This window comes from Schistocerca americana, chromosome 3 (assembly GCF_021461395.2).
Source record: "Schistocerca americana isolate TAMUIC-IGC-003095 chromosome 3, iqSchAmer2.1, whole genome shotgun sequence".
Lineage (NCBI taxonomy): Eukaryota > Metazoa > Arthropoda > Insecta > Orthoptera > Acrididae > Schistocerca > Schistocerca americana.
The window spans coordinates 950,684,767-950,694,705 of NC_060121.1; positions in this window are offsets into that span (position 1 = coordinate 950,684,767).

Here is a 9,939-nt window from a genome sequence, read left to right on the forward strand (position 1 = left end):
GGTGAGGTACACGTAGACACGTGGTTTCCGTTTTCAGTTAGGGAGTGGAATAGAGTGTGTCCCGACATGTCAGGCCAATAGATGTTCAATGTAGTGGCCATCATTTGCTGCACACAATTGCAATCTCTGGCGTAATGAATGTCGTACACGCCGCAGTACATCTGGTGTAATGTCGCCGCAGGCTGCCACAGTACGTTGTTTCATATCCTCTGGGGTTGTAGGTACATCACGGTACACATTCTCCTTTAAAGTACCCCACAGAAAGAAGTCCAGAGGTGTAAGATCAGGAGAACGGGCTTGCCAATTTATGCGCCCTCCACGTCCTTTGAAACGCCCATCGAACATCCTGTCAAGGATCAGCCAGGTGTTAATTGCGGAATGTGCAGGTGCACCATCATGCCGATACCACATACGTCGACGCGTTTCCAGTGGGACACACTCTATTCCACTTCGTAATTGAAAACGGAAACCACGTGTGTACGTGTACCTCACCCCTCATGGTAATGTACATGTGCGTCAGTGAAAAAGACCAATAAAAAGGTGTTAGCATGTGGACGTAATGTGCTCTTCCAGTCTCTTCTGTACCTAAGGTCCATCACCGTTCCCTTTGGACCCCTACGTAATTCGGTGCTCTCCGATACACACGATCGAACAGCGGAGGAGTGGTACTCAAGCGTCAACTTTAGGTTACAATATATCCGGATGTAATTAACATTTTACAATGCAACAAACGGCACTGATTACGTATTTTTTTATATGTTCATATGTGCTAACAAAACTAATGGGGTTCCATTTAAAAAAACGTAGGTTTGTGTTAAAAAACGTACTTCCGTGCATTTTTTTATGGTTTGTATTAACCAATTACACTAGCCCCTCTCCTCACGTTCGGTCTGTGGAATCGATTCGTCAGTATTTGATGTGGTTTACGAAATATATCCAGCGGTAATGTTAGGTGACTCACCCTGTATATAGTTCATACCTAAAGGCGGCATACACTGAACACAGGTTCAAGCGTTGTCAAACTAACTATAAAATGTTGAACATCGGTCTTAAATACATACAAAAATTTGTTAGATTTTGTTCACCGTCTTTGCGCTAGATGCGCACGTCCTCTATAAGATAGTCATAATTTTTCAAAAGCCTAAAATATACAAATTTACTATTAATATTTAGGTCAAATGTACATAAACTTTAAGATTACAGAACAGATTGTTAAATCACTAAAATAACATTTCATAACAAGGAGAAAACATTGCTATAGATGAAAATAGTAGTGGCACTTGTAAGGGGTATTTCTGACGCCCGATGGCGCTGTATTTCCGGCTATTGCCTCTTTATGCCGTTGTCGATTAGTACAGCAGGGACGACACGGGCAGGGCGACGAGTGTACTGCTCTGCTGCAGGCGGCTGGCACGCTCCTACGCCTTGGAGGTTTTTGACATCTGCTGCGGCCCGCGCTATGCAGTGCAATACTCGACAGCCGGAAGGCTCCATCCTCAGCTGAAGCACGTATGTAGTGAAAACGATTCGCTCAGGCGAACAGATCGTCATAAATGTTGAAGTATGCGTCTGCTGCAAACTCATTCTGTTCATTGAGGAGTTTGTCAGGTTCTCTGTGTCGCGTAACATAAATCTCTAGTTGTTCTAAAATGTCTAATCGTTTACTTTTTGTAACTTTATGTAGAATTTGAAGCTGTTCGTCGATGTTACCAATATTATGACCCATCTCTTGCATATGAAAGCTAAGCGCTATCTTATTACTGGGATACGTGTGTTCTTTGAACATAAATTCAGTTACGCGTGGTTAAATATTGCACTTATTTTTTAGGTTTTAATACAAATTTTCTTTTGTATTGTTTAGAATTTGAAGATGCTCATTATATGGCCGAAACCGGTTATGACTGTGTCATAAACATGTGATTGTGTCTATAAATAAACAAATGTCTACAAGAGAATCAATCACGCTCTCCATAGACAAAATGTCGCTTTTTCCAATAGCATTAGTTTATTCCAGTCACAATTGCGTCAAATCGTGGAGCAGAAACTTTACTAAAAGAATCCGTGAAGAAATACGCCTTTCTGCTTAGGTCTCCTCCATTAATCGTAACTGGTAAGGGTCCAGGAGGACTAGCAGTATTAAAGAACAGGTAGAACGACTGTTTTGTAAGCTACTTCTTTTATGGATAAACTATATTTCCTTAAGATACACGCCCCGCGAAATTAGTTGTGCAGTAGCAAAGTGAGACGGCCGTACATTCAAAAGCGTTATAAATTCGTAAATAATTAGTCTGCCTGGAACGGTGTTTTCTAGTTTCATTGCACTTCCTCGCATCGGCACAAGTCGATCGTTGTTCAACACCATATTGCGCATTTCTTGGCTTACGAAACCCGTATAAATCCTGATTTCATCGAACCGTCTCACTTTGGGAAATAGTGACTTTATCGACGTACGGTATGTGATTTTAAGACAAAAATCAGAATTTAGAATTCCTATTGCACAAAAGAGTTTTTAATTTAAAAAAAAAAATTTCTACCCGTTTAGTACCGGTATGTGTACTCGGTATGCATTGAAGGATATGTAAATGCCAGAAAGTGTAAACCGATACCCTACAAATTCCGACGTATTACGTTATCCCAGCCTTCCTTATCTCGTACCATGATAGCTTGTACTCGTTTAATTAATGTTTTGGAAGCGTGCAGCTAAATTTGTCACGTATAATCAAAAGAGTGGTTTTAATGACCAGCGAGTATTAATTACGTTTTGGGCAGCAGCGTGATAGGTTTCCATATGATTTCACGCGGCGTCGTAATCAAGCAGAGGCTGTGCGATGGCTGTGGGAGGCCTTTCCAGTGCGGGCCGCGAGTTCCGAATTCCCTGCGGCGTCGCCAATTACTCCTTCCGGACAGTTCCCGCCGTGATTAATTGCTTTAGCATGCGAATGAAATTTAATATCTGTTCTACAAGACCAGGCATTCTCTGCGTCGCCAAAAGCAAATCCGAATCCGATCGGAACGTGAATAAAGGAAAAGGTGCACTTTAATCAGACCCAAAAACGAAAGGAATTTTCATCTCTGAGAGAACCTTCACCATCTGTAAGGGTAAGGAGTAGTCTGAAACATTTTTGTATTACTCGTCGGAGCTCCTGTCATTATCAACAGAAATTTGATATTTTGGGGAACGGAATTGTAACGTGTTTTTCTTCCAGGTTGATAATGAAGACCTATACACTTCCCACCGTTATTTACTAACACCTCATCCATTACGTTTGCGAATGTAACAGGGAGAAAATAACTGTTAAGGGCCCGTATGTTCTTTACACATATACGACGTAGGCAGTAGCTTAATAGCACAATATATCACACATTTTGCTTCTCTGAACTTGTCTATCGGCAATTTGTGAAACCAATACCGTGTTTCTTCCGGAGACTCCTGAAAGTAAGGGTTTTGTTGTGCAATACTCCGCTATTTATGTCTTTATCTTAACGTCATTCCTTTGTAAAATAATGGAACATCCTGTTTATGCTCGCCTGTTAAATCTTTTGGAGATGATTTGTATAAAACAGCCAATTCAAAAAAAATTACTTATAAAATATTAAAAAACCATTAATATAGAGGAAAAGCCAGTAATATATGATTATTACATTGAACAAATTTATGAGACGACTATACTCACTTATAGTAACAGTTGAAAAAAATAATTAATGAGAAAAATTCAGTGACTAATGTATTCGCGGAATTTAATTACTCTACAGTAACAATTTTTCGGTGTTGCGATTTCTTTTCCGTCATTGTATCTTGTCTCATATGGCGCCTGACGTTAGCATTAAAGCTGTCTCTGACAAACTCTACGGCAGCACTCTTTCCATATATCTAAATCGCACATCATAGCGTTTTGCATATACTTATGTTTTCTGCCTAGATATGTAATTCCTTTCAAACGTTTGTAGTTTCTATTGTTGTTCTCTGGGTCCATCATGTAGAAAAATGCTGTAATTTCTATGTTACGTACACTATGTGATAAAAAGTATCCGGACACTCCGAAAAAAATAAGTTTTTCAGGATTTTAAATATGGCTGAAGCAGCAACTGTTTAAATTCTTCACGGTAAATAACAGCCAAACGGTTGCAGGACAAAGATTTATTAAAATGCTTGACCACGGTTTCGGTGTATCTAAATATACCTTCATCAGAAGTAAAATACACTAAAATCACATCCTGCAGTGGAGATACATAAAACAATTGTGCCAAAGGCGTCGTCAGTTAATATGATTTTAGTGTATTTTACTTCTGATGAAGGTATATTTAGATATACCGAAACCGTGGTCAAGAATTTTAATAAATCTGTATCCTGCAGCTGATTGGCTGTTATCATTTACCGTGAACATACGTTTTTCATATTAGGTGCATTGTGCTGACGTCTACTGTCTGGTACAAAAGGTACGGCCAAACTTTCAGGAAACATTCCTCACACACAAGGAAAGAAAATACGTTATGTGGACATGTGTCCAGAAACGCTTACTTCCCATGTTAGAGCTCATTTTATTACTTCTCTTCAAATCACATTAATCATGGGATGGAAACACACAGCAACAGAACGTACCAGCGTGACTTCAAACACTGTTACAGGAAATGTTCAAAATGTCGTCCGTCGCATGGAATCCCTGATGCGCTGTTGCAGCCCTGGAGAATGGCGTATTGTATCACAGCCGTCCACAATACGAGCACGAAGAGTCTCTACATTTGGTACCGGGGTTGCGTAGACAAGAGCTTTCAAATGCCCCCATAAATGAAAGTCAAGAGGATTGAGGTCAGGAGGGCGTGGAGGCCATGGAATTGGTCCACCTCTACCAATCCATCGGTCACCGAATCTGTTGTTGAGAAGCGTACGTACACTTCGACTGAAATGTGCAGGAGCTCCATCGTGCATGAACCACATGTTGTGTCGTACTTGCAAAGGCACATGTTCTAGCAGCACAGGTAGAGTATCCCGTATGAAATCATGGCGGGGAATCGAGGAAGTACAGTACATACTGACGAAACTAATATGAGCTCTAAAATGGAAATTAAGCGTTTCCGGACACATGTCCACATAACATCTTTTCTTTATTTGTGTGTGAGGAATGCTTCCTGAAAGTTTGACCGTACCTTTTTGTAACACCCTGTATATCAGCGACCTCAGTAGTCATGAGACATCGTGAGAGCAAAATGGGGCGCTCCGCGGAACTCACGGACAACGAACGTGGTCAGGTGATTGAGTGTTATTTGTGTCATCATCTGCACGCGAGATTTCCTCACTCCTAAACATCTCTAGGTTTCCGATGTGACAGAGAAGTGGAAACATGTAGGGACACGTACAACACACGAGAGTACAAGTCGCCCTCGTCTGTTGGCTGACAGAGACAGCCGACAGTTGAACAGGATCGTAATGTGCAATAGGCAGACATCTACCCAGACCATCACACAGGAATTACAAACTGCATGAGGATCCACTGCAAGTACTGTGACAGTTAGGCGGGAGATGAGAAAACTTGGATTTCATGGTCTAGCGGCTGCTCATAAGCCACACATCACGCCCGTAAATACCAAACGACGCCTCGCTTGCTGTATTGGACGACTGAACAGTGGAAAAACGCTGTGTGGAGTGAAGAATCACGGTACACAATGTGGCGATCCGACGGCAGGGTGTGCGTATGGCGAATACCCGGTGAACGTCATCTGCCAGCGTTAGTATTGCCAACAGTAAAATTCGGAGGTGGTGGTGTTATGGTGTGGTCGTGTTTTTCATAGAGGGAGCTTGCACCCGTTGCTGTTTTTTTGTGGCACTATTACAGTTCAGGCCTACATTGATGTTTTTTGCACCTTCTTGCTTCCCACTGTTGAAGAGGAACTCGGGGATGGCGATTGCATCTTTAGACTCGATCGAGCACCAGTTCATAAAGCACGCCTGTGGCGCAGTGGTTACACGGCAATAAATCCCTGTGATGGACTGACCTGCATAGAACCCTGACCTGAATCCTATAGAACACCATTGCGATGTTTTGGAACGCCGACTTCGTGCCAGGCGTCACCGACCGACATCGACACCTCTCCTCAGTGCAGCACTCCGTGAAGAATGGGCTGCCATTCCCCAAGAAACCTTCCAGCACCTGATTGAACGTATGTCTGCCAGAGTGGAAGCTGTTATCAAGGCTAAGGGTGGGCCAACACCATATTGAATTCCAGCATTACCGATGGAGGGCGCCAGGAACTTCTAAGGCATTTTCAGCCAGGTGTCCGGATACTTTTGATCACACTGTGTATCCGCGTCTCTTCGGCAAAGTTTTCCCTTACTAACTTCACACTGCCTACAGTTTGACGTAAGCATTTACATGTCTGTTTTGAGGAAAACACTGGTGTGTGCATAGATGATGTCACATTTGCACAGATTTGAATGCGTGATCCGATTTCTGCGCCTCTACGTCTGTGGATGTTGGTGTGTTTAAGATAAATTTTGCGGTTGCTGCCCTGGCTTATTTGCGCTTTTTGTCCCTATTACCTACACAGCTTAAAAATATGAAGAACGTTATTTTTTAACTATAAAAGTTGCTTTAATGATGATGATGATACTTCATTTTGCTGCTCTTTCTGATGATTAAAAACGAATTTTGCTGGTCAACCAGAAAGGATAATCACGCTGCAACGGTGGATTTACCGATGAATAAAAGAAAATAAATAAAATTACTGCAAGGAATGTCGAGTACGATAATGTTCATTCCAACAATTTTGTGCAACAGTGGAATTTCGGAATGGAATCTGGGATAATAGTATTTGCAGTTCCTAGAATGGAGATTCGTTCTCGAAAACCAATGCTCAAATGAACGAATGCTTGTTTTTACAATCAAATTGGAGTCTATTGAAGCGCCAACATCTCGCCTTTACCGAGATGCATAGTATACAGCTAGGTATATCCTCCGAACAAACCGAATGCATATCTAAGTTGCTCTCCACTTGTTTGCAATGTCTAGAACAGTTTCATTTTCCTCAGTTGGCGGATTGACATAGATGTGGAATACATCATCGCTGTGTCTAGAGGCAGGCAGAGGTGTGACTATTCGTTCACTTGTTGGCTACTGACTAGGTACTACTTCTCACTCTTTTTTTTAAATTAATATTATTCATTTACAAATGCGAATACTGCAGTCAGCCTTATTGTGATTGTTGAGGTGAAACGTACGAAAAAAAATCTGAAACCAAAATGTGTGCTTAAGAGCGAATGTTCACTCTGTAGCGGAGTGTACGTTGACCTAAAACTTCCTGGTAGAGTAGAACTGTGCGCCCAACCGTGACTCGAACCTGGAACCTTTGTCTTTCAAATAGCACTATGGGACTTAACATCTGTGGTCATCAGTCCCCTAGAACTTAGAACTACTTAAACCTAACTAACCTAAGGACATCACACACATACATGCCCGAGACAGGATTCGAACCTGCGACCGTAGCGGTCACGCGGTTCCAGACTGAAGCGCCTAGAACCGCTCGGCGACAGCGGCCGGCGAACTTTTGTCTTTCACGGGCAGTGCCATACCTACTGAGTTATCCAGGTAGTCTGGGGTATACTTCCGCTAACATTCTGCAGAGTCTTTGAGTTGGCACCCCAAGAAGTTTCCTATGGTATTCGCAATTGTTGCGAATTTTCTTTTATTCAGTCATTTTCTGAAGACAGTGTCAGTAACTTATTCACAGTGAACTCCAGACCCTTTGGAGTACTGATCTGAATGTTTTCTGCACATAGTAGTTTAGAGTATTTGTTGATCATTAATTCCAGAAACAGGTCGGAATTTGGAAATTTGTGGTAAGGTCTTTTGGGACCAAAGTGCATGGTCATCGTTCCCTAGGTTTACTCACTACTTAGTCTAACTTAAACTAACTTACTCGAAGGGCAAGACACACACGCATCCGACGGCGGGGGGGGGGGGGGGGGGGGGGGGGGGGAAGAGGCGCGAACCGTGACAATACGCCTGAGACGGCGCGGCTGCCCCGTACGGCTACTACCCCGCGCGGCCGTAACAGGTCGGGATTTTGTCTTTGCATACGAATAAAGAGAAACAGTCAGAATAGTACAGTCTTTTATTTCTGACTATACTGACCGGTTTCGGTTATCATAACCATCGTCTGGCCAAAATTATTTATCCAGACTACATGAGGAAGAAGCGGAAGGCTATTTACAATTTGTACAGAAATCAGATGGCAGTTATCAGAGTCGAGGGACATGAAAGGGAAGCAGTGGTTGGGAAGGGAGTGAGACAGGGTTGTAGCCTCTCCCAGATGCTATTCAATCTGTATATTGAGCAACCAGTAAAGGTAACTAAAGAAAAGTTCGGAGTAGGTATTAAAATCCACGGAGAAGAAATAAAAACTTTGAGGTTCGCCGATGACATTGTAATTCTGTCAGAGACAGCAAAGGACTTGGAAGAGCAGTTGAACGGAATGGACAGTGTCTTGAAAGGAGGGTATAAGATGAACATCAAGAAAAGCAAAACGAGGATAATGGAATGCAGTCGAATTAAGTCGGGTGACGCTGAGGGAATTAGATTTGGAAATGAGACACTTAAAGTAGTAAAGGAGTTTTGCTATTTGGGGAGCAAAATAAATGATGATGGCCGAAGTAGAGAGGATATAAAATGTAGACTGGCAATGGCAAGGAAAACGTTTCTGAAGAAGAGAAATTTGTTAACATCGAGTATTGATTTAAGTGTCAGGAAGTCGTTTCTGAAAGTATTTGTATGGAGTCTAGCCATGTATGGAAGTGAAACATGGACGATAAATAGTTTGGACAAGAAGAGAATAGAAGCTTTCGAAATGTGGTCCTACAGAAGAATGCTGAAGATAAGATGGGTAGATCATGTAACTAACGAGGAGGTATTGAATAGGATTGGGGAGAAGAGAAGTTTGTGGCACAACTTGACTAGAAGAAGGGATCGGTTGGTAGGACATGTTCTGAGGCATCAAGGGATCACCAATTTACTACTGGACGACAGCGTGGAGGGTAAAAATCGTAGAGGGAGATCAAGAGATGAATACACTAAGCAGATTCAGAAGGATGTAGGCTGCAGTAGGTACTGGGAGATGAAGAAGCTTGCACAGGTTAGAGTAGCATGGAGAGCTGCATCAAACCAGTCTCAGGACTGAAGACCACAACAACAACAACAACAACAACAACAACAACATGAGGAAGCGGTGACTCGAGCTGCTATGTAGACGTCACCTGCTGAGACGGAAAGCCGTGCGTCTGGGAGTCTGGTTCGTCGAGTCGCTAGACAAATGCCTTCAGTACATATCTTGTGAAATCTAGCTCCAAGGAAAAAATTTCGGAGGTTATTTACAGTTTTTGAATATTTTTATGTAGGGGACCCTTGGTTTCAGGTTGCCCGTTACAAAGCAATTACATTTCGTTTGATTTCTTATCCCCAATTATCTTTTGATCTGTACTCAATTGGAAATAAATCAGTAACAGTGAATACGTCGAAGGTATGCGCCTTTTTTTTAAATGCGGTCTGTGCGAAGCGAAGTACTAGAGGCCACCGCATCTCCCTAATAAATTGTCTTTATATTTTGGCTGATACCTACGAAACAAGTTCATAATCTACTTCTATTGAAGTTTCTCGAAGTACTAAGCCTACAGAAGGCAGAGAGCGCACTATCGGGAATCTCCCGTGTAATGTTAAAATGGCAGGTTTACAAAACGACAGACTTCTAACGGCGGTGGACGGCAGTCGTGACTGAGTTCAGTCCCGAGCCTGACTTCGAGTACCAGCATAGTTTTAGAATAAGAAGATTCTCGTTCCCGGCACGGTTCTACATGACTTTGCGTGAGGTCCAACTCTGAATGAACACATTTCGTAACATAAATTGTTGAAGACCTGGTGATGATGGAAAAGTGTATCGAAACCAGTTGTTTGT